The following is a 27,357-nucleotide window of genomic DNA, read 5'->3' on the forward strand; positions in this document are numbered from 1 at the left end:
AAAAGGCGTTTCCCTATATAAAAGATGGGGAATTACATTTGGAATGAATACATTGTATGTGCCTCCAGTATGAAAGAAATGAAACCTGAACGCGGTGGTCCATGATACATTGTGCATACGGTGCGCCAAAAATGGGGATATTGATGAAGCCCTTACCTCATATAGCTTTTTCTTCTTCTCCAAAGTTACCGTCGAGCAAAATTGCGAAGTGAGGACGCCGTAGTGCTCGCCGTAAAAGTCAAGCAAGATACCGACCTCATCGTCCGTCCAATTCTTTGCTCGCCCACGCTTGGTTGTCATTTGCCAAAATGCTTGTCAAACACGCTGCACGAAGGGCCTATATCCAACATAATTACATCACATAACGAACCGGCAGAGTGCCTCTGAGCAGATATTACCGCATTTCAATTGAATTCCGACTAAGCGTTCGAGTAAATTTTAATGGGCGCTTGGTGGGTGAACCGTAGATTCACCTGCTAAAGGAAGGGCAGGCTTAAGGTACCTTCAAGCCAGTTTGTGAAACGCTCTGATTTTGTTCCTTTAAATTTTAAATAACTCCTTCCTTTATGGTTCCTTAAAGGAACTCCTTTAAAAAGTTTTATGAAACAGGCCCCTGATCTGTAACTCGTCGAGTTTCCGACCACTTGTCAGACTTCGAATGTTGACATGGGTTAGGATTAAAGGGTCATCAGTGGCAGGCCCTGGGTTCGACTCAATGTCCCAAGCTAATAATAATAAGCGCAGGAGGAAACACATCCGAACGTTATAATTTGTCAGTAGAATACTTAGAAGGAAAACACGAGCACAAGGACTAAACAGTTTGTTTACAGTTTTACAGTTTGAACAACACCTGAATAGATCTATTCTGGCTCTATATTCACAGAGCGAATTACCCATGGTCAAACACTAATTGGATATTATGTAGCGATTGGTAAAAAGGGCCAGGAATATGGAGGGAAGGGTTATCGTTGTAAACCACAGCTGGTGAACAATGATTATGCATGTTGACAAGTTGACTGGAATCAGCATTAACAAAAAACAGTGGTGCAAACTGAACAACGAATACAAGTATCAGTAGACAAAGTACTGAAAGAATACAAGTAGACAAAGCACATCTGGTCACAGTAGTAGACAGGATGAATGGCACCATGGTGGGTGGATAAAAAAAACAAACCCAGTGGACCTTAACATGACTACATTAAATTGAGCTGTAAGCATTACACTCCATTCGTAAATACATGAATGTATGATTTCAATACTCATGTACATAAGAGGGCCCAAAAAAACCACCCAATGAGCTGAGGGAAAGTCTCAAAAGTATGTATATATACTTTGAAATGGATGGAGTCGTGAGCATGGGCATGATGTACAAAATGTACCATATGAGCGTGCATGAAGAAGTTACTAACAACAAAGATGCACTGAGCACGAAGTTTATGGGTAAAGTTAATGAGACATGGATAGCTGAATATTGTAAAGTCGGTGGACTGAGGTAGTAGATTTATCAAATTTACTTATGATTAAGACGGTCAATGTCATCAGAGTTTTTGATCAGAATCTTTTGCCCATTTACATAAGCAAACAGTTGCCCATCGTTGGACCACGCGTTAGAAATAACCTTGGCTTTCCTGAGATCTATAAGTCTTTTTAGTAGCAGTAGTCTTCTGGAGGTCAGATCCTCGTTGATGAACACATTTGGATTCACTGTTTTTAGTTTTTTACGGTTTGAATAAACATTGAAGCGAGCAGAATAATTAGTGAATCTAACTAGCAAGCCTAATTTGTCTTTGCCAGTTGGGTGTGCTCGATCAACATCTTTTAGAGTGAGGTTGACTCCCATCTTGGTATCAAGATCTACCACTTTCTTTGGGAAATCTTCATCAGGGCGGAATGGACCAAGTCCAGCTATGCGTAGGGAAGGCCGTTTAGAGTACTGCTCCAACTCCTCTAACTTTGACTCTAGGGACTCCACCTTGTCTTTAGCCGAGTCAGTGATGGCGAGAGCTTCATCAAGGCGGTCTGACAGGAGCATAACGTTGTTCTCCAACTTCAATATGATCAGATCTTTCGAGTCGATATGCTCCTTCAAGTCACTTAGTTCCCATTTTAGTTCCCGTTTGAGTTCCCGATTTTCGGTTTTTACATCCAGACGAAGGTCCATTTGCTCTTTGAACCATACTTTCAGACTCGATATCTCCACGCTATCTAGAAGTGGTTTTTTAGCATACTCCGGTGAATCCATGTGAGAATTTTGTGTACGGTCCTGTTGTTTGCGAGTAACACCACGTTGAGGAGTTGCCATTAGAATCTATGAGACGACCCCCAGGAGGGAAAAGACATTCGTGTTTGAAGTAACAGGTTGACAAAATGAGGTCCAAAAAGCTAAAACTCACAGCTGCATTTTTCTGGAAAGTTACACTGTCCACTTAGGCTTATGTATCCATTCTAAGTATACATTGGTGAAAGTATGACTGCAGAGCCTGCTTTGAAGACTCCAATTTTACAGGAGCACTTGCTCTTGCCTTCCACTGCTAACCGCCATCTATTTTGTCTCTCTTGTCCCTTTCCCGTCTACAACTGGCCAAGATAAATACTATTAAATATTCAACCCGAGTAATGACAATAGGACTACCTTTGCATTCCCCGACTCACCCCACACCAACATACACTCAGATGGCACTCCAATAATATGTAAACCGTTTCTCAGGAGTCTACGATAGTCTCCAAGTTTCAGATGCTGACCCTCGCATCGAAAATCCAGTATTTGGTTCGGCTGAAGGAACATCAACCTTTCATTAGATTTAAGGCTGCCCTATTAGTAAAAGACAGGATAAAAGCACTACCTGAAACGCTGCTTAATGTTACCATTAACCTAGATATTTTAAAGGTACCTTCTTGATATGCCCTGCTCTTAAAGTGACCGTCATCAGGATGCCATTAGCACTAATGGAACTATATTATGCTTTATGATATAGGCGCCTGGGACCTGTTTCATAAAACTTTTTAACAGACTTCCTTCAAGGTACCATGAAGGAAGGATATAACTTCTATTTAAAGCTGCGTATTAAAAGCGTTTCATAACTCGTTTTTACTCTGCCATTGCATTAAATTTAACAGGTCTGCCATTAATAAATGATTGTATGGTGTACCTCATTGGTGAAAAAAAAATTAATCGAACGCAGAGTGATTTATTGTGTTGAGATTCGTAATACATGATCGGGCCGTGGCAAAATGTGTCAATATCAGTGTCTTTGGTTACTATACACTATATGAATGCCCTTTCGACATACGAAACGTCCTTTCCATGCATTAACTCTGTGCCGGGAACATGGCCAAGAGACAGCGATCTCGCAATTGGACTGATACTGAATTTGATGTTTTAGTGGAGTTCTATTCAGAACTCAATTACACGCTGGCGAATTTGATTGCCGTTCACATCCATGTCTCGAGGAGGAAAGTCATCATCCCCTGCGTCATCATCAGAGTCCTCGTCATCATCGTCACAGTCAGTTGGCCGCGCCCCCGTTCGCAGCGCCAAAAGAGCGTTTCTCTCTGCGTTGCGCTGCTACTGTCACCTATCGGTAAAAATTTGGTACTAACTCGCGCCATATTTGTGGCAGATACTAAAACCTCTGTAGCATGCACGACTGTTCGGGGAGAGCGATTGATCAAAGATGGCGAAATTGTAAGTTTTTGAAAGAAAAAATTGGTGTTTATTTCATCAAATTCCAAGCAAAATCAACCGAGTTTGATCAATTTTTCGAAAGATGATATTTTCGCAATCTTCGCTGAACATACCTCACTCAAAGATATTTTCCAGCTTTGCGGCGATATTTGGTAAATTGATATTTTGTGAAGTGGTTGACCATGTGCGCCTTGGTGGCACAAAGAGTAGGATCTTATGGAAAGATAATGAATAAGTTCATGCAAGGAATGAAGTGAACGCCATGGTTCCAAAAACGTGACTAACTATAATTCATAAAACAAGACAAAAGGTTACAATAATATTACAAACAATTAACATGATTGGTCAATATTAAAGAGGGTGTGATCGTATAGTGATAAAGATTAAGGAAGCTGTCAATCATGACATGAGTGGAGGATTAATACATTATACAAGACAAGTGATGGGCACCAGTTACCACAGACCAATCCAAAATGAATTCACATCTTTTAAAACATTTGAGTACCCGGTTTCCTAAATATTTCTTTTTTGGCACTTAATTTGGTGATTTTTCGAAGAAATCTCATTAATTTTTTATGACGTTTTGGATCACGTGATGTTAATCAAGCCGTTTTTCGCGGCAATTGCGTGCACGACGCGATATTGTAAAAATATTTTAATGCACAGCGTGTCTCAAAAAAATTGTGGTTAAAAGTGAGAATGGCATGATTGTAGCCTGTTTGAGTTCTGTTGATGAATATGCTTAGTCTGACTATAATTTCTACAACTTGTGGCCAAATGACCAGATGATTTTGAGCCTTTTGATAAAGCTACTGGTAGAATAGTCATCATATCAGACATGTCAGAGTGACAGTGACTGACTGACTGAGCGTTATGTTATGTTATGAGACTGGAGGTATGTCATGTGTTCCACCATATCGTCATTGATATTGACCAGGAATACGATCGATTTGTGTGGATGTGCTCAAACAGTAATGCTTCACTTCCGAACAGATCCAGGTGACTGAGATGTTACTACTACTACATTGTTGGGCAATCCGACTGATTCTTAATTCAGAAATTTCTCTGTATATCCTCTGTGAAAATAAACTTTCTCATAATGATATTGTTTGTTTGGTAGTTTAAGTTGCCTATGTTTAGGCACTTTTTTGCGAGATTTGCCTGTAAAAGGCTGCCATAGTTCAGGAAAAGAAATCATATACACATTACAATGTGGATCTTCACGGTCCAAAACACCAGGGCCTACTAAGTGACATGGCTCAATAATAGGCATTGTCTGGTAATTTTGGACGACCTTTGGATGGATAGTTTATTTTCCCTGACCCTGGCCTGGGTCTGAACGGGCTTCCAAGCCATCAATGATGCTTATAAAGCCGGGAATAGCCTCATCAGTACCCCTACAAGAGTTATTTTGTGCCAGACATCGCGCACAGAACCTACCATCATCTCATTTTTAGAGTCACTGTATCAGTAAAAGATAATACCAAAAAGCTGATAAAGTATGTAATTTGAGCAGCATGACCAATGCCAGTGTTAAGGCCATGGGAATGATTAATCCTGTTTACCGTCCGAGAGATTTAAAAAGACGATGAGGCTTTTTTCATTTTTCATTATTCATTATCGATTTACAGTCTGATTTACTGGTCAAAACACGCGATTCAGCAACTTCCAGTAAATGGAAATCAGGTCTGTCATCAACATGAGGCATTAAAAAAGTGTCATTATTATGATGAAGAGCCTACCCTGCCAAGTTTTTATTTTGTTTTTCAATCATTTAAGTAAAGGTAAAGATGAACCACTGGAAAGATTATTTAAATAAAAAAATTATGGCAACAATAAAATAAATATATTTTTTTTTAAAAAATGAAAATATTTCATGTTCGCTCAGAACCCATGCGGGAGGTGGACGGTAAACAGGATTAATAATTCCCATGGCCTAAAGGTGTAAACTTAACCTATTACAGGACATCTTCCTGCAAGATTGTGATTGGTTTAACTTGAAGTTTGTCATCAATTTGTCTGTTGTAAATGTACATCCATGCTGTTGTCATTCAGGAAAAATCTGCTTTATCTTTCAGCTAATACTTTCACTTCTCCAGTCAATCGGGTTTGATGAACATGTCAAGCTGTTGAATGGTGTAAACAATCACTAGCAAATAACGTCACGAATGAAAATAAGTTTGATTCCTTCCACTTGAAAAGTTCAACAGCACCACTTGCAAGAATTTGAATTTGGCATTGTGTTTTACACCCTTCAACAATTGACTGTCTGTTTGTTATTAGTGTTCTTGTTTCAATTGTAGTGTTTCACTGTTAAAGAGTTTCAAGATGCAGAAGAGAGGATTAGTTATCTTTAATGTTAAGTTTCTTCTTTGCATCATTTTGTCATTAAATTAGGGCAATGGTGGTCTCATGAAAGGAGGGATGGGCTATTGGACAAGTTTTCATAATCAGTATTCTAGAACACGTTTTGTAGCGATGGTGGCGATCCTAGTGTTCGGGCCTCTTCGACTCAACTTCGGGTTTGGTCGGAACCTAAATCCGGCTGCAACATTTTCTGATAAAAATCAGAGGCAATTTAAACGTATTTTCCAGCCGTGCGACGGAAATAGTCATTTTTACTATCGTGTTATTCAGTCAAAGATACATATAACAATAAATATCAGTCATTACCTCTGAGCACGCGCGATGTTTTTGATGAGTTACGTGCATTTATTCAACAAAATTACGTGAAAAAATTGCAATTTTTTTTTGGGCGACGACCGCTGTTCAAAGTAACGTCAACAGCAAACCTCAGGACTTTTTACACTTTTTTCTTAACGAAACTACTAATTAATGTTTCATCTAGAATAATATGTTCCGTTTACATGTCATTCAGAAAGGTTTTGGCAAGTTTAGGATCGATTTCCGACTTCATATTTTTCACGCCTAAATGTACGCGATAATGAGCTCGTAATGATGACGTCATAGCGCAGAGAGAATTACGCGGAAATGGGGGCGCGGCCAACTGACTGGTCATTGGCATCTGAATCCTCCACTAAGGGCAATCTATCCCGGACAGCAATGTTGTGGAGTAGGCAGCAGGACTGAATAATAATGCTTGCCATTTGTGGTGTGTACTGAATCTCCTTGCGGAGGCATCTGAACCGTTGCTTTAGGAGACCGTTGCAACGTTCTATGATGCATCTGGCTCTTATTAGCATCCACTGGAATGCCCTTTCCTGTCTGGTTTGGGCATTGGCAAGAGGTGTCAGAAGCCACCTCTTGCAAGGATACCCCGAGTCTCCCAACATCCAACCATTCGGTGGTTTGTTTTTTTTAATGCCTGGATAAGGGTTGAACCGTGGAGAATGAAGGCGTCATTAGACCCTCCTGGAAAACGTGCCACACAGTTATTTATGATCATATCCCAATCACAAACTAGCATGACATTAATGCTGTGGTATCCTTTCCGATTGATATACACGTTTTCGTTGATGTGAGGCATGCGTATACGACAATGGGTCCCATCGATCGATCCAATTACTCTTGGAAAACCTGTGTTATCAAAAAAATTGGTTTTGACCTTCTGGAGGTCCCTCTCGAAGTGAACGTGTTGGTCAATGCATGCTGCAAACGCGGATGACACAGCGCCAATATACCTCGATTTTGTCGCAATGCTCACATGGTGAATATCACCGATACTAGATTGTTCATGTCCGGTTGCGAAATATCGTAATGCTATGCACACTTGCAATGATACTGGGAGGGCGTCATTTCTCTGAGTATGATGCTCCAACTCCTCCGACAGCTGACGACAAAAATCGAAACATAAGTTCTTCGGGAAACGATATCTCTTGATGAATAAATCATCTCTCATGGAATACAGCGGATTGAATCGATCCCTGAATACCCGTTCTCGTCGAAGATTTCGCCTATTCCGTTCCTGAATCAAGCCCAACATGATTCCACGTTTACCCTGGACGAAGTCCTCGCGACTAAAGGAACTCTAGACTACCTTGAGGTTTAAAGGAACCGAATAAAATAAAGACAAGCCTATCGGCGTCTGATTCACAATGTGGTTTGTGAGGAGTGTCATAGTCGTCAACAGTGTAGCTTACGTATTTCGAAGACCAGTGGAATTGGCGGCGTCAAATTATTAGTGAAATTTATAATTTACAAATTACAAATCGTTTATTGAAACCGTGTAAGATGAAAGTACAATGACCATAAGCATGATGAACTAAATAACTGGTGTGACATTGTTGTGGATTTGGTGGTGTGCAGCTGGAGGAGTGGACAATGTCACAACCAGGGTTCCTACATTATATACAGTGGAACCTCCGTTAGTAGACACCTCTCTATTAAAGACAACCTTTCCAATAAGGACACTAGTTTTGGTTCCAAATTGGTTGTTTCCATTCAATTTTGACTTCTCTAATCAGTCTTTGGGTGTTCCGAATGCTTGACACATTTCGAACATGTTTTGGTTGGAAACAACCCTACAGTCTTACACTTATGGCTGAATGAATGACAGTGCATTTTCGTGAAAGCTCGGTGACGAAATGCTGCGACACTATTCGTCACCAACATATTTGATGGGTGGTGCCATCTGCACAAAGGACGATGAATTAAATAACTGATGTGACATTGTCGCTGCATTTGCAGGTGTCCACATCGAGGAGTAGATGATGTCACGACATGTACCAGGGTTTGTACTTTCATATACAGTGGACCTACTTTTTGTGGACACCTTTCTATTGAGGACAACCTCTTTAATAAGGACAGTAGTTTTTGGTTCCAAATTGGTTGTTTCCATTCAACTCGACTTCTCAGTTTAGGACACCTCTCTGTTAAAACAGCACTTTTCAGTCCCTGGGGCATTTCTGGAAATTTCATGCTATAGAGCAATTGGTTCAGCTAAGTGACAAGAACAGTACTATAAGACGGTTTTAAAAAGTTGAAAATTATTTATTTAAATGACATATGAATGGTTCAGCAGTAATTGGCAGTGTGCATTATGTAATGAAATATGATTTACATAATATAACATTTTTGTGACAAATAGTACAGATGATGGATAAATCGATACAGTGGATAGCTGTTAGAATATGCAATACATGCAATAGCATTTGTTTTTATTGAGATTTTGCGAGAACCAAGTGGTATTTTGACAAGATAATAGAAAGCCAATAACACTACAAGAACATGACTTCAATACATTGACATAGTAGTACTTGGTATACTAAAAATATTCAAAGATGGGTATCTTGAGTTAAAGTACAAGATGTATGAATGAAGGAGGCACTCTGGTAAGAAATGGTGTCGCTAATGAAAGATTAGAACAGTCCGTCTCAACCTGCCAAGCTCAGAGCGACATGCGCCTGGTTTTGCTGTGACGGGTCACATATACAAAGTTTACATAAAACAAGATTTGTATGTTTATTTAGGAGGAGTACAAAAGTTGTATATAAAATGCCGACTTCATTATGATTTATAGGACACAAAATTTGACATGACAGCATTTTATAAAATATGAATAATCTATAATGAGAATAGTTTTGTAGCACCAATGATTTGAAAATACTGAATTTATTTATTGCATGAATAGAACACAAAAAACAGGATGATTACATGATTGTCACATGCGTGAAATATATTGTCATGGATGGGCATTGGGAACAAAAAGAATTGCTGTTATCAGCTGCATTGGTAGCGATTGCTTTAGCTGATTTTCAGAAACTGACAGGAATGAGAATGTTGATATAGTGTTGAAAAAATATTTTTATAACATACATTGCATTCAAATAACACTAAGAAGTAGACGAGTACTAATTTCGCACACTTGAAAATATTTGGACATTGACTGCCACTGGTAGTGGTAGTAGAGTAATTACATGCCATCAGCAGCACTAATTCAGACAGTTTTCGCTGTGCTTCAGTAACTGACTGGAATGACTAAGTTTGATTGTGCTGAAATGATACATAATAACGTACATTGCATAAACAAAATGATTACAAGATTTGTACTGTCTTGAAATATATGGACAGGGACAGTCACTGGAAGTTTGACATGCCATCAGTTGCACTGCTCCCGACAGTTTTCACTGTGCTTCAGTAACTGACTGGAATGACTAAGTTTGATTGTTCTGTATTTGCCTCCATTTGGATTTTGTGAACAAAAGTTACTAACCTTGTGTAATTGAAGTGTCGAATTCGCCTTGGTCGAAATGATAATACAGTAAATAAATCTATTGAATGTTGCTGAAAAGAAAACAGTACGTTAGAAGCCATGTACATGATAACACCACCACCACCATTATCAATATCATCACAAGTCAACTGGGGAATATGTGTGATATTTGTTCAAAACTTGCGTATATGGTATTTGCAGGTCTATTGTATTGTAACATATTTTTCACTTTCAAAATTAACTTTTTTACTAGAAATTATGAATCAATACTAACCGTAAGAAGCGTATGAAATTACAGAAGGCCTTCGTCGAAAAATGTAATGTACTTGTACTCATTCGTGTCATTAAACCTGAAAGCAGCACAGCATAACAGTGAAATTACCGTGACATCAATGGATGTCAAACTAACGTAGTGACGTAAATTTGAATTCGAAGTGCACAAATTCACAATTAAGGTTTCGAACACATTGAGAACTGAAAAACTTCATACAAATGCTTTCACACCAATGATATGATTGTGGCGCTCCTGATGAGGTATCGCCCTCTGCTAAGCAGCTTTGGTCGTAACTAGGGTAAATGTTTTTTTCAAGTGATATGAGCGATGCAATACCTTAGTTTCCACCAGCGCCACGTAGCAGTCAATGAAGTTGTGCTGGTACTCCATAAACGTCATGCTTCAAATTTGAAGAAATTAATATTACCTTCATCAAGTACGTAATAATATTACACCAGGCCTTTGTCGAAAATGTAGATCTCGAAGTCTAACTGTAATGAAAGAAAACATCAATGTGACAATATGGTCTACTATGTATGAGGGGGAGAACGGGTATTTCGGGACACTGGGATGGGCCGAAAATAACTGTCGGGATTCGGGATAGACACCCTTATTTTAGCGGGATTCGAGACAAGCCGTGTTTTGCGTCACGATTCGGCTAAAATTGCGTATTGGGAAACGGGATAAGCCTTTTTTCCTAACGGGACGTCGAGACAGTTACCCCCCCTTCCCCGTTCCCACCCTCATGACATGTAGCATTGTTTGTAGGCCTATTGTTACTCACAATCTATTTTTTTGTAATTGATACTGGTAGTATCAATGTGAAATATGCCACACGTTGGGAGCATGCAAGGCCTAGTACAATACACCATCATCACAATCAAATATTTCAATAATACACTGTCAACGAGAATGAATGTTCAACCATCAATCACGTGCATTGTAGTAGTGTACATCCCCCATCCCGAGACAAGACCACTAATGAATATTCATAGGTTGGAGGGTCCAGGCCTATCTATTAGACGAGTGCATGTTTTTTACTCTCAAGTACATATTTGGAGAGGTATTGAAAAAATATTTGTTGTGGCAAGTCTACAGATATAAAGAAATTATTTGATGAAAAAATTAATTTCGAATTTTGCTAATTGGGTAATAGGGGGCGTGTTTTGAGTTTTTTCTGCCAGTTGGCTGAAAAGAGTGGAAATATCAAAGTCTGTCTAATTTGTCGATTAAAAAAAAATTTCCGTGGTCAATCACCATTTTATTTTTCACCATTTACTTGCCCGACTGTCCGGAATAACATAATCTAAATTTCAGATTCACAACACCACGCGTTCTTTGATGCGTCGCGGTCAAACATTGACAATTTAACTGCTAAAAGGCTTAAAAAATCAATTGTGGTCTTGTCTCTCCCATGACGGCTTGCGCCCCGCTGACACGACGAGCACATGGCTGAGCCAATCCATCGCCTATACACTACTTTACAAAAATCGACACCTACTGAAACTTTCACTAATTATTCTCGGAAATGTACTTTATCGTTACATCAATAAATGCACATTCGAATTTCAAAACTACCACTTATTTTTGCCGTGAAACTGACCTGAGTTATCGAAACACCGTCACTGCGAAAAGAGGAAGAAGCAGGTCCGCATTTATCGAAATATTGCTAAATATAATTGTCAAAATGTCGACCAAATTACCAATTAAATCACAATAAACTTATCAAATGTTCACTCATGCCTTTGGGTGAAAAAATACTGATTTTTCAATCATTCTCAATTTTACAAATCACCAATCACAAAAAGAAATAATGATGCAATTACCCAAAATAGATGAGATTTGACCACTGGTATAATTCCGCCATCTTGGATATCGGCATCGTCACCACCACTTCAAATTCTAAAGTCTTATTCAGGCCTAATATGTGTCACCTGCTGTGGTAAAATGGCTTGTTTTATCAATAAATAACAAAATATGATCTTTGTAAATAAAATCGGAGATCTTCTGGTGTGTTTTTATGTGAATTTATTACGAACTATCAATGCAGCGCAGGGCAGCCATCGTGTTCTCATGCGTAGTGGCGATGCGATAGCCATCCGCGGCACTGCTTTTCAAGATGGTGGCAATTGCCCAGTGCTAGAGGCGTTGTAAGGAAAATTGAGAGCAGGCCCCTAATGAATGAACTCTCAACGATATCGATATATTTTCGTAATTCCAGCACAACTGTTCACCAATGAACGTCCACCGACAATCCCACTTAACGAATATTAATATCAATTCATATCATGTATCTTAAAACGCTTTTATTTCATTTTAAAAAGAGTTATCGAGTGAACGATGACCTCCTACCGTACCCTCGAAATAAACAGCCAAAATGACCACAAAAACACCTTTTTAGAAAAAAACAGCGATTTTTACGAAATAAATGTCATCAGAGACGAAACTAGACACTAATTTAGCTAGGTATGCACAGTAATAGTACCTGAAGTGATCGATTTCAAGGAGAAAATACACTGAAAACAACTTTTCAGGAACAGAAATAAGATCACATTGTGAATAACAGGATAAAACCACTACCTGAAACACTCTTAATGGTAACCTTAACCCAAGGAGGATACCGCGGTGACGTCACGGCTTTTCCAAGATGGCGCTGCATATTGTAAACAAACTCGATCCACGGCCAAGGGAAAATCAAGTCATCAAAAAAGTTAGATTTTTCGCATCAAATCATAGTTATTAGTACTTTTCTGCTATGAAATAAGTCTTCAGACAATAAGCTATCATTTGAATAATGAAAAGTGCTGTTTTGATGGGAAAAAATAGGGTTTTTTAAACCAAATAGCCGGCACCGATCTTCCAAAATTAGCGATGGTTTCAAAACAGTCTCCCAGATATGGGGCAATCTCTTCATTATCATAATGGGATTTGGAGGCATGTTTACAGATTTTACAAGTTCGAGACCTGTAATACCTAAAACTCGTATAGATCCCCATAGATCCCCTCTATTTGTCGAGTTAGCGCCCCTGTAAGATCATGCATTTTCGGACACTAGAACGAAATCTTCCTGCGGATATCGCGGTTTCGGTGATGATATAAGGAGAAATTGACTGTTCTTAGAGTTGTATGGGACAGAAATGAGTTCATACTTCATGAATACATGAATATATTATGATATGGGCGGGCTTCTAAGTCAAAACAATAACAAACTCAACTGCATCTCTACCGTGTATCGCGTAGTGCATTGCCTAGTGTATTTCGTAGTGTATTTTAGCGGAGACATTATTTCCCATTATTTGCGCACTTTGGCCACGCCAAACGTCTTTTTTATTCGTGGAAGTTAATCTGCTCTGTAAATTTTATTCTACACAGGAAGAATCCATACTAAGTATTGCAATATTTCATGTCTATTGGTGTTTTTGTGTACAGGAGCGCACCAGACAGTGAGACGTGGAGATGTGTTCAGTGCTGGTGCTGTCAGTAGACTGAATCTGATTGGCCATAGCGATCATTAATATGGGTCGAGATCACGTGATGTGACGTCACCGCGGTATCCTCCTTGACCTTAACCTAGATATTTTAATGAAACGCGTCCTTTATTAGGCTTTATGAAACAGGTCCCTGGTCCCTACTGATCTAGTGGATTTTGCACATTGAAGACAACTGTGCGTTGGTCATACCCAAAACAAAGTTATGTGTTTTTGGTCTTACCAAATTTCGTGATATGGAAGAGGATCAACTGATATATTGGCTCTTGGCTATGTCAGGTTATGATTAGGTCAATGGTCGAGATGATGCAAGAATTGACTGGGCATATCACGGGCACGAATGAAGCAACACAAGGAGATGACAATCGCTTGCAGAACAAAAGATCAGAATGACACTGAACGAAATATTTGAATTCTTGCTGGACCATCCCTCTCTAGTGGCAAAATGATGATTTGCACAATACTGCAACTGAAGTAACTGGATCAAAGAACGCAAATCCGCAGTAAGGTATAGGAAATTATTCAAAAAAAATGAAAGGGCGCGATGCATTTCATTTCTCATCGAAAAGGAAAGACAAGATTGAAACCCGTGAAAAAGATACGGTGAATGTCTATCGTGCCATGGCTTCTCTTTCAGAGGTTCTCGATTATTTCAAATAACAGCGTCTGTAGTCTTGATGAGTTTTTCATGTTTGAGCTCTAGCTTCTCCCATCCTCCTGTTTTTTTCAAGGGAGACTGATTCTTGAAGCCAACAAGCCACAGCTTTCAGAAGCAGAAGAAGCAGGTTCAAGTGGAACATAGCGTGTTATATGGTGGTCTCTACTTGATCAGCTCCCATTGGAAAAGTGCACAACCTTTGATGTCATCATGGATAAGTAAGTGAAAGTGACAACTTCACGTCAACGCAATCACTTTTTTCGATGAATACTTAGGGCAACCTTCAACCGAAGACGTTACCACTCAGCTACGGACAAATGGTGGTATTGGACCCAAAGTACGCTTCTCTTCTGGCATGTACCTCAAATCAAGGAAGGAGTGATTTAAAACTTGATCGAAAAACAAACAGAACCTCATTGACCAACTCAGTGAACGAAGGGGCTTGAATGGAATCGAGACTCTCCATGCTGAGGGCGGTGCAGACATACTTATTGCTAAGACTCCCTCCACCCAGGTTACTCATATCTTCAGTGATGATACTGCTGTTCTGAGAGTACTTAATCATCCTTCAAAATCATCTACCAAGGGTCCTCACTTCACGACGTAAAAAAACATGGTGCAAAATGGCCCAATATGGGATATGTTGCCCTGCATAACACTTGACGAGAAGGTGTGTTGTATCATTTCATTCATACAAGCCATTTGTGGATGCGATACAAACCAACCTCACGTTATTTTGGACTGGCTGAGGTTCTTCACTTTAAAAGGCATAAACTGACAAGTCATTCATCAAACGAGCAAAGATTTCCATTAAGGTTGTTGGAGTCCTGCCAGGCGAAAAACCTCTCATCTGACTGTATGGAGGCTCGAGCAGGCTTCTTTAGTTGAGGAAGAGATGATTCGGGAAAAAGTTGGTGGTCATTAAAAGTACGATATGTTTTGACGTTCAAAACCTACTACCAACATCAGATTCCGCTAAGTATCATTCTGGTTATATTTTCAATAAATGATGGTCCGTGCGGGAAGAAAGATGATATGAACCCTTATAGGATTAGGGTTGGACATCGCGGATAGATAAGCTTGAACCAGTCACAATGGAATCGTCACTAGGCCGAATTGGACAACTACTCAGGCATGCCCAGTACCTATGCAAAGGAACTTGCTGAAGTAATTGCAGCTGCGAGGAACATAGAATACGTATAATAATGTATTGGCCGAGATGGACATTGTGATTATTAGTCTGTTACAATTATTATAAATATAAAAACCTTTATTCACCAAAACTTATGGTTTGTACTGCCATAACTCCTGGATATGGCCTATAAAATTTGAATGGAGTATAACTAAAGATTTCTGATGAACCTTTAGACTTTCCTCCTACACATGATAGGATTAGCTAGAGAAACATTAACTCTGAGGAGACATTTGGTCAACCAGGTTTTTTGTCACAATGTTGCCATCAAGTGCCCTAACAGGATTAGTAGTAGAAAAGTAGAAGTTGACAAGTTTCATTTCATGACTAACTTACCTCTAACATTAACATTTACACTAATTGTCATCATATTTAAACACATCAGATATAATCATTGGATTTTTAGCATCATGACGTCATAAATACGTCATGACGTCAATTGTATTTCATGGGTACGTCATACAAAATTTGTAATAGGCCTAAAGGACTATCGGTATTATTACGGGTAATATTACCCAGATGTCGACTGCCCAGTTACCACCTATTCTATATAAATAGTTTCCATCAACAAATTGGCAGAAAAAGGAATAATTCATTACCTGACTAAATTATCACGCTTTTCCGATGTTGACACCAGTTAGCTCTCCATGCGTAGATCCTTTTCATGTAGAAATATGCACTGGTAAGGCGCTTCCTGGAATCATGAATCATCCCTGTGACCTGGTGTAGATATTGATGTTTTCCGGCGTCACGCATTGCCCCGCTACTGCGACTATAATGGAAATGACGTTATGTCGTAATAGCGGGGTGACGTACACTCACGTTGCGGAAAAGTCTTTCGCACCAGGACGTGTGGGTTCTAAAAGTAACGAATTACGTGTTTTGGTGAAAAATAATTGGAAAAGCATCAAACAATGGGTTCTGTTCGATTCGAATCTGTCGATGGATCCTCATGTGTTAAGCATCGTGCGCGCGGCTTCTTGCCATCTGAGGAATATTGGTCTGGTCAGGAGACATCTGAAGCAACAAAGAGCCTGGCACAATCCCTTGTCCTGTCCAGGCTAGACTATTGTAACAGCAGTCTCGCCGAAATTTCCGAGAAATCACTACATAAGTTGCAGCTTGTGCAAAACCTTGCAGCGCGTCTTGTCACCAGGACCCCGCGGCGATCCCACATTACTCCGGTGCTAGCCAAGTTACGCTGGCTGCCTGTGCGCGAGCGTATAATTTTCAAACTACTCCTCCTGACCTTCAAAGCATACCACCGGCTTGCACCAATTTACCTGAACGATCTCATCCAACATTCCGTGCCACCTCGTTACCTTCGCTCTGAATCTCAGGACCTTCTCACTTGCAGGAAATATAGACTGAAAACATTTGGAGGTCGAGCATTCGCCACTTTAGCACCTCAACTGTGGAACTCTCTCTCCCCCCCCCCCCCCCCCCCCCCCCCCCACCCTGAGAGCTACATCGGATGTCTCAACCTTTCGCAAAGAACTCAAGACCCTTCTTTTCAATAGAGCTCACCAGCGCCGGTGAACATTTGTTTCAAGTGATACAGGCGCTTTACTACGGTGGCTGGGAAAGGACATCACATGATTTATTATTTTTAGCATAAAATTTTTTTTTCAACGTGAAAATTTTTTTTCATGAAAAAACTCGCTCGATGGACTTATTATCTCGATCGATCGAGATATTATCTCGGGCGATCGAGTTAATTATCTTGGGCGATCGAGATATTAGCTCGGGCGATCGAGATATTATCTTGGGCGATCGAGTTATTCATCTCGAGCGATCGAGTTACGAAATCGAGGCCATTCAACACTCAAACCGAGACTGCAATTTTAACCACTCAATTTACGTACATTTCACATTTGACATTTGGAGAAGCAAAATACTACAGAGCAATGGTACGTATTTGTGTAGTGTGCCCAGATACCTTTAGAATCTGAGGAATTTCTAAAGGAAAAAAACGTACAATTACCACAACAACATTTGGAATACCTCACCATTTCATGGCACTGTCCAGCTCAAGCGGATACGATAAATGAAACTCAGCTGAGCGCCAGGCCTATGAACCTCTTGTTGGATCCAGGACCAGTTTTGCCCCTCACGGAGTTTTGATTTTCCATCGACGAACTCCACTAGTTTCGTTTTTGCAAATAGGCAAATTATGGGACAGAGTTCAAATAACGTTTTAAACCCTCTGCAGTAACACAAGTCACGTACTGTTTTTCAGCAACCTCGACCGCAGGTTGGAAAGTGCGCGAATTTCAAACTTTAGTGATCTAAAGTTTACCCAGAACGATCTTGGGTGACATTTAGTCTTACCCAGGTTGGTCCTGGGTAAACTTTACGCTTACCTACCATCAATAATGGCAGGGAAAAGCCATCCTTAGCCGTAATTGTGTAGGGCTTTTTGCTGATAATGCTGGATAGATACTACCACAAAACAATCAGGGAAAAAAGTTGTGTGATAGAAATTATTTTTTGATTATGCACAATAACTGTACGAACAACATGAGAACAGAATAGCTTACGCGTATCTATTTAATAAAACAGCATCGCTAAAACCACGCAAATTTTAGCAACCACACAAAATTATCGCAACGTGGAAACTACAAAAGCCTCTCAAAATTTTCCCAGCCTATAAAAAACTGTGTTATTTTTCCGGATAGTTTAATTGATAAATATTTTTTTAGCAAGTCATCGAACCACATTGCTAAAGCATGGTTTGATGCTTTGTTGCTCACCGGGTTGAATCGTTCTGGCCAAAGTTTAACGTTTTAACGTATATTTTTAGTATGTATGTTGTGTTGGCTATAACGTGCAGCACTGGTAGCCTTCTAATAAAAAAAAAGTAATAGTTGCTTCTGCTGATTTCTTCTCATTTCCGTTATCAAAAAAATCATTTATAATAATTTATTTTTACATTTAAGGATAAGGGTTCTTTATCTGTATTCACCCTGAGATAATTGCTCAATTTTACGATTATTTGGTCGGCTACAAACGGCTTTGATCATGATGAAACAGTGCTGACACGCAGTGCCCGAATAGACGGGTCATACGTCAAACATGCTACGTCACCCCCAGATTCTGGCAGTGACAAGTGATATGACGTACACGAGTATCCAGGGTCTAGTGGTGCAGCCATTTTGGATGCTAATTAAGTAGACACCGGATGTAGAGGTTGAGTGCAAGTGACCATAGGAGCGCGCAATGACCCCTGGGTAAACGAGGTTGTCGATGTACAGTGGATCGGAGCCTCTTTTTCAATGCGCTATGGCTCGAACCAATTACAATATCAGTACAACTATAACTTTAAAATGAGTGCTCCTCCTAGCAGGGTCTCGGGCTATGCACTTAGTCGACAGGCAAGCTAGAGGTTCAGCACTTTGAGTAGCTCCTTGATGGGCCATGCCAAAATATTCGTAAAAATGTACAGTGTACTCAAAATTGTCCCCCCTCAATGTTATTCTCAGATGTATGCGTATGACCCCTAAACACACGGTCAACACAGCCCCATCCCCTAACTGTTCATATTAGTAAAATGAAGCCTAACTATCACTTGGGAAAACCCAAGTCCAGCAACCACTCACCTGCATTTTTGTTGACATTTAAACTGTGCACATATTTACAATTTCATTTCTCGCGAAATCTCAAAGATCAGGTGACCTGCAATCGTGGAAAATAAAATTGTCATGGGTTCAGCAGGTCAGCAGATACAGGCTGTTCCGATCATCCCCTTTCACCCAGCTGTTTAACAGGTAGTCACCCCACAGGGAGTGCAGGTAATTGATTTAGCCCCTGCATAACTAAACAGTAATGGCTTGGCTTCTGTGAGTGGTACTGAGAATTGATATTGTCCGATTAAAAATCCCTCATTACTGCTCCGCTAAAATAAATTTTCGAAAGTAAAAAACAAAACGTTGCATCAGGCCAGAGACCTCTATTAGACAGTGTGTACATTCTGTGTACATTTTAATGAACATAGGTTGGTTAAAAAAAGTACACCAATGGTGCTTTAATTCCCACCAAATCTTATATGTATTATGAAGAGGCTTTTATCAAAATAATAGTAAAAATTCAAAACATTCCAATACCGATTGCTTGAGATAAATTGATTTGTGTACAGCATTGCCATCAAATCGTCTCTCGCGGACTGATATGGACCTGCTAGAATACAAGTTCTAAACTGGCCAGTGACACAATATTTCCTTAAATTAATTATCAAAAGGTATATCCCTGTTATGGCCTGGCTCTGTAGATTAAGAATCCACCAAAGATTGAAGAATAAATCCACTTTCACGCATCACAGTCATGTATTTACCACCGCTTCACAGTTCAGTACGAACTATGTCCCAGCGCCACACTTCCGCCAGTGGATGAATACATGTGTCTCCCCATCAGGGTTACATGTCAGCTCCATCCGTGCCAAATTTCAAGACCAAAAAAATCTCTCAGTGTGACTTCATCGAGCCGCCTTTTCGTATTATGATATAGATCATACCTCAAGTCAAAATCCGTGAATTTCATTGGCTCTGACCTGTCATGTGGCGGGCATCATTTCGACATATGTTAGGGCAATGTCTAGGACAGCGGCCATCTTGTTTCTCGATTCGAGTTGTGCCGGTGAATGACAAATGATTATCAGACATATGCAAACTGTTCTGGGGATTTACAGAGCTTCACTGCAGCTTTATTTGTAGGATAAAACAATGAGATTCCGATGCACGCTTGAAAAAAGGAATCAGATTATCATATTATAGGCCATGCTGGTAGGAAGTTAACAGGATTGCGAGAATGACCACAAAATGTTATGTAACGTCCTTCCAGAAAGTAAATGTCCACCGTTTTTTTTAAATATGACAAAGATAAAATAAGATATTTAAATCCGGTTTTCAGCAGAGAATGGTATATTTAGTTGGTCATATATCTGTTGTATTTGGATACACCTAATTCCATCCCTTCATTATGTAACACACATTTCAAAAAAGGTCAAAAAATCACTTTTTTTATTTCATGTGCCTTTTCAAAAATTCACCCAAGCCCATGAACTGAGCTTTATGACCATCATTTTTTGGCACTTGCAATTCCAAAGAATTTGTTCGAAGGTGACCAGTCCACATTTTTGCTTCGGACTTTTATGTTTAAGGAATTGAACCCGAGGCGGAGGACCTTGGTTGAGTTACCAAGACACTCGAGGGTGGAGCTAAAATACAGTCAAAGGTCACCAGTTATCTGAAAAAAAAACAATCACCTTTAGCGAGCTAAAACTTGTCTTCAAAATGAAGAATTTAGCAGGAATTTTCTAACTAAAGCGAAAAAACCTTTGTTGCATCATAATTCATCCATACATTGTTGAAAAGAACGAAAACAAAATTAAATAAAAAAGTCACTTTTTGGACATTTTTTTAAATTGCCTGTTACATAATGAAGAGATAGGATTAGCCGGGTCCAAATACAACAGATACATTACCAACTAAATATCCCATTCTCTGCTGAAAACCGCACTCAATTTTATTATCTTATTCTATCTCTATGATATTTTTAAAGACCTATATGGACATTTACTTTCTGGAACGACTGTACATTTTGTATGCGTTTTTCTCTACATTTGAACCTTGATTTCAGTGTTTTCTTCATTCATTCCTTCGATATTATTGAATATTCATGACTCAGTCTTATATTTACACCGTTGATCAGAACGTGTGTGGATCAACGGCCCCGACACCTGCCCATCAAAATGACGTCCATTGACGATCTCGTACCTGTTGTCTCAGTGCGGACGTCAATGAAAGCATCGAGTAGAAAAACCGTGGCAACCAAGATCGATGCCAATGAATCAGTGCGGAAATTTAATTGCAATTTTGCGAGTTTCCAGAGGAATTTCGATGAATATACCAGGAATACTTTTAAAAAAATAAGTACTTTCAACTCTTGATCGCATTCAAGAAGAATATTTGGGAAAAAAATTTCCTCCCCATAAAGCAGTTTTCCCTGAAAATTCTAAAATCTACACTATACAAAAAACGGCCCACTAAAAATATTTGGGTATGAAATAAAAATGGTTCGCTTTCGTGGTGGGCGATATATCGAATATCATCCCCAAGTGTACTTTCCGGCTGTGTATGCACATGTAATACTTAAACCATAGGCCTACTCACACAACCAGCGAAGATATCAGGCTGTCAGGCCTCTAGTCCTTTATCATTTATTACGTAATAGGTATGAAATCTATTGTTTTATGGCTGATTTTGGCGAAATCTTGACAAAAAGATTCCGGATATCTCCTCCGTGACCGCTCGGCGGAGAGCACTGAAGCTTTCAGGGATGATAGGTGATATGTTGAAGATATGCATGTCAGTTGATTTTTACAGTTATGTAACTAATTTGCATAACAACGAGCGCCATTGTTTTCCCTGGTGAGCTTGTAACTCGCTTATGATCGGCTTGTGGTATTCGACTCGATGACTCGACGACGGGATGGCTCGATGACGCGATCGTTGCTATGGATTTTGCTAAAATACGGAATCCCATGATCCTGGTCTCCGGGCTACCGCTCCAATAGCAGAGGTTTTAGCTCGGCCTTCCCATACCCAGCTACGGTATGTGGAAGGATGTGCCCCTCCCCCCCCCCCCCCCCCCCCCCCCAGCCATGGCCACTGAAGATTGGTCCCCGCGGTTGATTTTGATATTTAAAGGACTCGCGGAAGTTTCATAGCATGCAAAATGACCGGGGATTTAATTGACACACAAGCTTCTAGTGGCCAATGTCAGATGTCATGTGGTAGTCTGTCAACAATCGGAATTTCGCACATGTGCAGTTTTTTAGACTCAGTCACTCAGTCCCTCTTCCGTCCCTTGACATCTGCCCCCCCCCCCCCCCAAGACATCAGCCCCTATAGGACATTTTAATATTGCCCCTTAGGGCATATCCCCAGATATGGACATGTCCTGGTTGGAGATGCCCTTAGGGGAAAGATGTCATACGAGGATTTATAATTCCCAAACTAAACTGACACTTAAAATAATTCTCGGAGTTCGATTGGCTGCATGATCATTGGCAGCTGGTGTTTGCTGATGTGTGGCCTCACTTGGCGGTCACTTCTTCTTCGCCGATCTGGAGACATCTTTTGGCCGTGGGTTCGAATCCTTCACTGGGACTTCTGTTTTATTTTGCTTTTATGCCGAAGAGGAGTTGTCCTCGGAAGAGACAATGTCCGGGGGGATGTCCGATAATCGTGTGTTTTCTCATTTGGTGATGCTGGTTTGGACATTTCCACTTCTGCCGTGCTGAACGGATATCCAGAGCCAACCTTGTCTCCAGGAACTCGCGTGTCATTTTAACATTGGAATTTCTGCTTGTAAAGAACCTTGGTAGGAGGTTGATCAGAACCAGCTATATTTAGGTGTATTTAGCTGTATTTACGGTAAGATACCAGTGGCTTGCACAGCAACATGGCGCATGGTTTTATCAAAAATGCGAACTTGTGGGAAACGAAAAATGGTCGGATTAGATACGGTGAAAACAGCTGGAAAGGGGTTGGTAATGATCGGTTCTTTTTTATTTTCCTCCACTTATGATTCTATGTATAAATTACAGTCCAAGCAGTGATATTCTTTAAAAAAATTCCAACTTGATCGCGTCACCGAGTCATCGCGTCGTCGAGTCATCGAGTCGAATACCACAAGCCCTTATCCCCTTGCTCAAAGAAGTTTAGATGGGAGGAGGATTATGTTCTCAGTTGGTTTTCGCGTCTGCACTCTATTCCGCTCAATAACATCAATAATCGCTCGTCTGGCGGACTGGCAAATTGTGTGGCATGAAGGCCATTGATTTTGGTCCCCAGCCCAAATCCAAAATGGCCGCCAGGTTTTTCGCATTCCCACCCATAACTCGATTGAATGAAACTTCCCTGGTGTGATTGTTCTCTATCGACAACATATGCAAGATGGCGGCCAGGCCGACAGCTTTGTTTTTCGCATTCCGCCCAATTACTCGAAAACCGAGTGCGTGACAGGCCTGAAACTTATGCTGGGGGATGGCCTTTTGGTAGGGGAGGTTCAAAATCGATTTTGGACCTAACCCAAAAACCAGCATGGCCACCAGGCCGCCACATTTGTTTTTCGCAATCCTCCCAATAACTCGGCAACTTAGTCAGTGAAAGACCTGAACCTTCTATGATGTGATGGCCCAGTGCTTTCCTATCGATTTATGACCCGACGCGAAATCCAATATGGCTGCCAGGCTTCCATCTTTCTTTTCCACCCTATAACTTCCGAACCAGTTTAGTGACAGACTATAACATCTCTGGTTTCCACGGAGCGGGGGCATACATTGCGATTCGCCTCGATCGCATTATGTATAGTGATTAAAGCTATATCGTCTTGCAATTTTTAGGAAAGGTGATTCAGATGATTAACAACAACTTTCATTTGAGGCAAAGCAATTGCTTTGTTCATGTGATAATGGCGTATTTTGTTCTCCGTAACCGCTTGGTGGATAGCAATGAAATTTTCAGGGAAGATATGCTGTTCATTTATGTAACTAATTTGCATAATAATGAGCTCCATTGTATTTTACCTCGTCAGCTTGTTGGTCGCTTATTATCAATGCTATCGTTGTGCCATATTTAGGAAAGGTTGATGAGACGCTTTGAAACATCTTTTATTCCAGGCAATGTATTGATGTTTGCTTCGTTCATGAGATAATGAGCTCTTTGTTTTAGGTAATCTCATTCTCCAAGCGTAGTCAATGGTGACGATCGTTGCCAAGTCTCACTCGACCTACTGACTCTGCCGCAGTTGGTTCCCCAGCCACCTTTCAACGATGGGAACAATCGACTGGCAACAATGGTCATAATGGGACGTTTCTAAGGTTGGATACGCATGCAGGTCATATCATTGCGCGTTCTACTTTTTCAAAATTGAAGACGAGGGATCGTTTCAATTTTTTCGTCCAATTTTACAAGAATACGATCCATTCATAAAACTAAAAACAATACAAAAAGAAGTTTTTCATTGCCTGAGCGACGCCGAGGAAGGTCACATGGCTGAGAAAATACTGTCTTCTCCCACTTAACCGAGCGCGGCTGAATCGTAAAATGACTAAGTCCAAATGAATAGGCCGAATTTACTGGTGGCAGACGAACATTAAAAAGAACAGCCCCAGCTGATAATTGATTCCCTTTTTGTGGGCAATACCAATGCCTTCCACGTAAGTGGATAAAAGACATGAACATTGACATGGGGTAGTCCTGTACTGAATGAATGAATACTATATAATCAACGTCCTCATTTTATGCCTATAGTGTAGGTTGACCAGAATTTTTAATCTGGGGTCTATGATAAAGCCAGCTTCATGGGTCTGCAGAATACCCCAATAAAGAAGTCTTGCTATCAACGAAGAAATTATAGAAGATCACAGATTTACTTCTCAATTTACCAATCAATTGTATTATCCAAACGGGGTTTACACGTCATCATCAATAACATCATCATCCTCTTCTCCTTCCGAAAACTCAATCCTCTCAACAAACTGCTCAACCTCATCATTTACCATCTCTACACCCTCCCCGACTTCGTCATCGTCCTCAGGAACTAGGCCGTTGTCTCTCCAACCGTTCATAATCGTCTGTTGTGTGACCCTTTCCCAGCCGAGGCTGATAATCCTGACCACTTCCCGCCTGGTGATCCGCTCACACTGTCCTTGATCATCGGTGTGGCAGATTATCCACACTTTCCAAATGGTCCTCAGGTGACACTTGAAGCTCCTGTTTACGGTCAAGTCCAAGGGCTGCAGCTGCGAAGTACATCGTCCTAGGATAAAAGTGTCTGTCCTATTCTCTGTCTAAAGTTAACAGGAACGCGACCCCTGCTAAGCCTACAAATGGCACAATCAGGGCCTGCAACCACTCGATTAGCGATTGGTGTCGGGCCCAACCCTGTGGACTACCAGTTACCTGGAAAAGCAAACCACAAGTATGAACATTTACATTACTTTCTGAACAGTCAGACACGCACAATGTTTTGGTTGCAGTCATGACAAACCTACAACAATTTTGGTCAAAGAAGTTGGATTGTTCAACCATTTACATGGACTTGTAATAGACTTACGTAACTTCAATAATCATCACCCTGACTACAGGGATTACTTGCCCTGGCCTCAACCAGGCGTTATTGAATTCTTCCTATAACCATTGATCACTATAATTGGCTGTCATATTGAATGTTTGCAGTCCACCGGTAAAAAACTACAGACTGCCATGTTTCTGGACTTGGTCATTTTCGAGCCATTTTCCTGGCGCTCGGTTATGTGGGAAAAGACAGTATATTCATGCGAGAAATATGCATGAATTCACAAAACATGTTCGAAGTGGGGCCTCTTCGTGCGTGATAGGTCGTGTTGTCACCTGATCACGCCTTCTCGGATCACAGCAACACTGAGCGCCCGTGACTGCGCCGATCAATGTTGAAATTTGTATCTTTATGACACAACTGTTAGACACAAATACACTCCATGGCATAGTGTAATGGACACAACATCCTTAAAATATGTTTTTCCAAACCTAACAAGAAGGTTATTCAAACCATGTTACAAGCAGCGCACTATACAAACTAGATCAGTGTGCGTAATATCAAACTGTGGCAGAGGGACTATACGAATTTTAATGGGTGTGGGTAAAAAGAGTATAGTACCGATCCCGAAGACCGAGAGTGTGAGGTAATCTCAAACTGACAAAAATATTTTCCATGCAACTTCTCCGTAGGCCTAACCGCTTGGCGGTGAGCACTGCAACTTTCAGGGATGAGAGGTGATACTTTGAAGTTGTGCATTTGGGTTTGATTATTTAAGTTACTTAGCTATTTTGCATTATAATGAACTTCATTTGTTTTTAGCTCAGCTGACAAAGTCAGCGGAGCTCGTCAAATAGCTATTCCATTGGTGTCCGTCCTTCCATCCTTCCATCTAGCCATCTGTAGACAAAGTTGGGCATTTTGTAATCATACAACCGAGGCACTTCAAATCTAGTCTTGCTTATAAACACCGCAGAAAATGTTGCTTACGGAAAAAATTTGACTCAAATTCAGATTCGACTCAAATTCAGCTCCCAAGTGGGCAAAATGCGTAAATGAAAAAACTATTTTTTGACGCTTATTTCAGCAGATAAAAGCTTGAAATAAAGTTGAAAAGGTCTTCATGATACAGAAGTTTTGATATAAAATAGATTAGTGTCGATTTATATCACCAGTTGGTGGTAGTGAGCAAAACTGTTGTTTGACCCCGGATGATTCCGCTTTAAATTTCCCGCCGAGGTTACCTGGAGAACTATCATCAAGAAAATGGCGGTGACCTTTTTATTTCTACCGGAGCGATGATTTGTAAGTGACAAATTTTCTTATTTAAGCCTGTACTGAAATGTATTTTGGTACGAAACTTCACACGTTTATAGAAAAGATCAACGAGAATGTGTTCAAATGCCCTCATAACGAGGAGTTCAACGGAATTTGGTCAAAACAACCTTCGAATGGAGTCAACTTTCTTTGCGAAATTGAAGCGACGACCTCATCATTTATCGTAATTTATGCAGATCTGAGTCCAGCTGATGGCTGATGTTCTGATTTGTGTTCAAACTATTGGAAACTTCGGAAATTAGTTCTATTAGTTCTACTATTCTGCAGGAGTATATTATAGCCATTGATGTTGACAGCTAAAAGCACGAAAACTTTGTTGTTGATCGTCAGGGCGGATTGATATGTGGTTGTGCGTCCAAGGCGATTAGGTCATTCAGTTAGTTTGAGAAAGATCATGATCATGAAGATTGTGTTGTGTTATCATAACCGGAAAATATCAATTCTCAGTACCACTCACAGAAGCCAAGCCA

At 40.3% G+C, this 27,357-nt stretch overlaps 1 protein-coding gene and 1 long non-coding RNA gene across 7 annotated transcripts in view; one reads left to right on the forward strand and one right to left on the reverse strand.

The window, feature by feature from the left end:
• The window catches only part of LOC135492178 (scoloptoxin SSD14-like), a 309,652-nt gene that overhangs the window by 17,825 nt on the left and 264,470 nt on the right, over positions 1–27,357 (forward strand). The gene's annotated exons all lie outside the window — the stretch shown is intronic.
• Positions 8,901–12,693, reverse strand: LOC135492868 (uncharacterized). Of its 4 annotated transcripts, none has more exons than XR_010448147.1 (4): positions 12,617–12,693; positions 10,559–10,622; positions 10,132–10,207; positions 8,901–9,928 (listed from the first exon to the last, which is right to left on the reverse strand). It is a non-coding gene; the product is annotated as an uncharacterized LOC135492868 (long non-coding RNA). The 4 variants fall into 4 exon arrangements; XR_010448145.1 differs by lacking the exon at positions 12,617–12,693 and adding an exon at positions 11,735–11,757; XR_010448146.1 differs by lacking the exon at positions 12,617–12,693 and having other exon boundaries at positions 8,901–9,637; positions 9,858–9,928; positions 10,559–10,685.

The sequence above is a fragment of the Lineus longissimus genome, chromosome 8, assembly GCF_910592395.1.
Source record: "Lineus longissimus chromosome 8, tnLinLong1.2, whole genome shotgun sequence".
In the NCBI taxonomy this organism is placed as follows: domain Eukaryota; kingdom Metazoa; phylum Nemertea; class Pilidiophora; order Heteronemertea; family Lineidae; genus Lineus; species Lineus longissimus.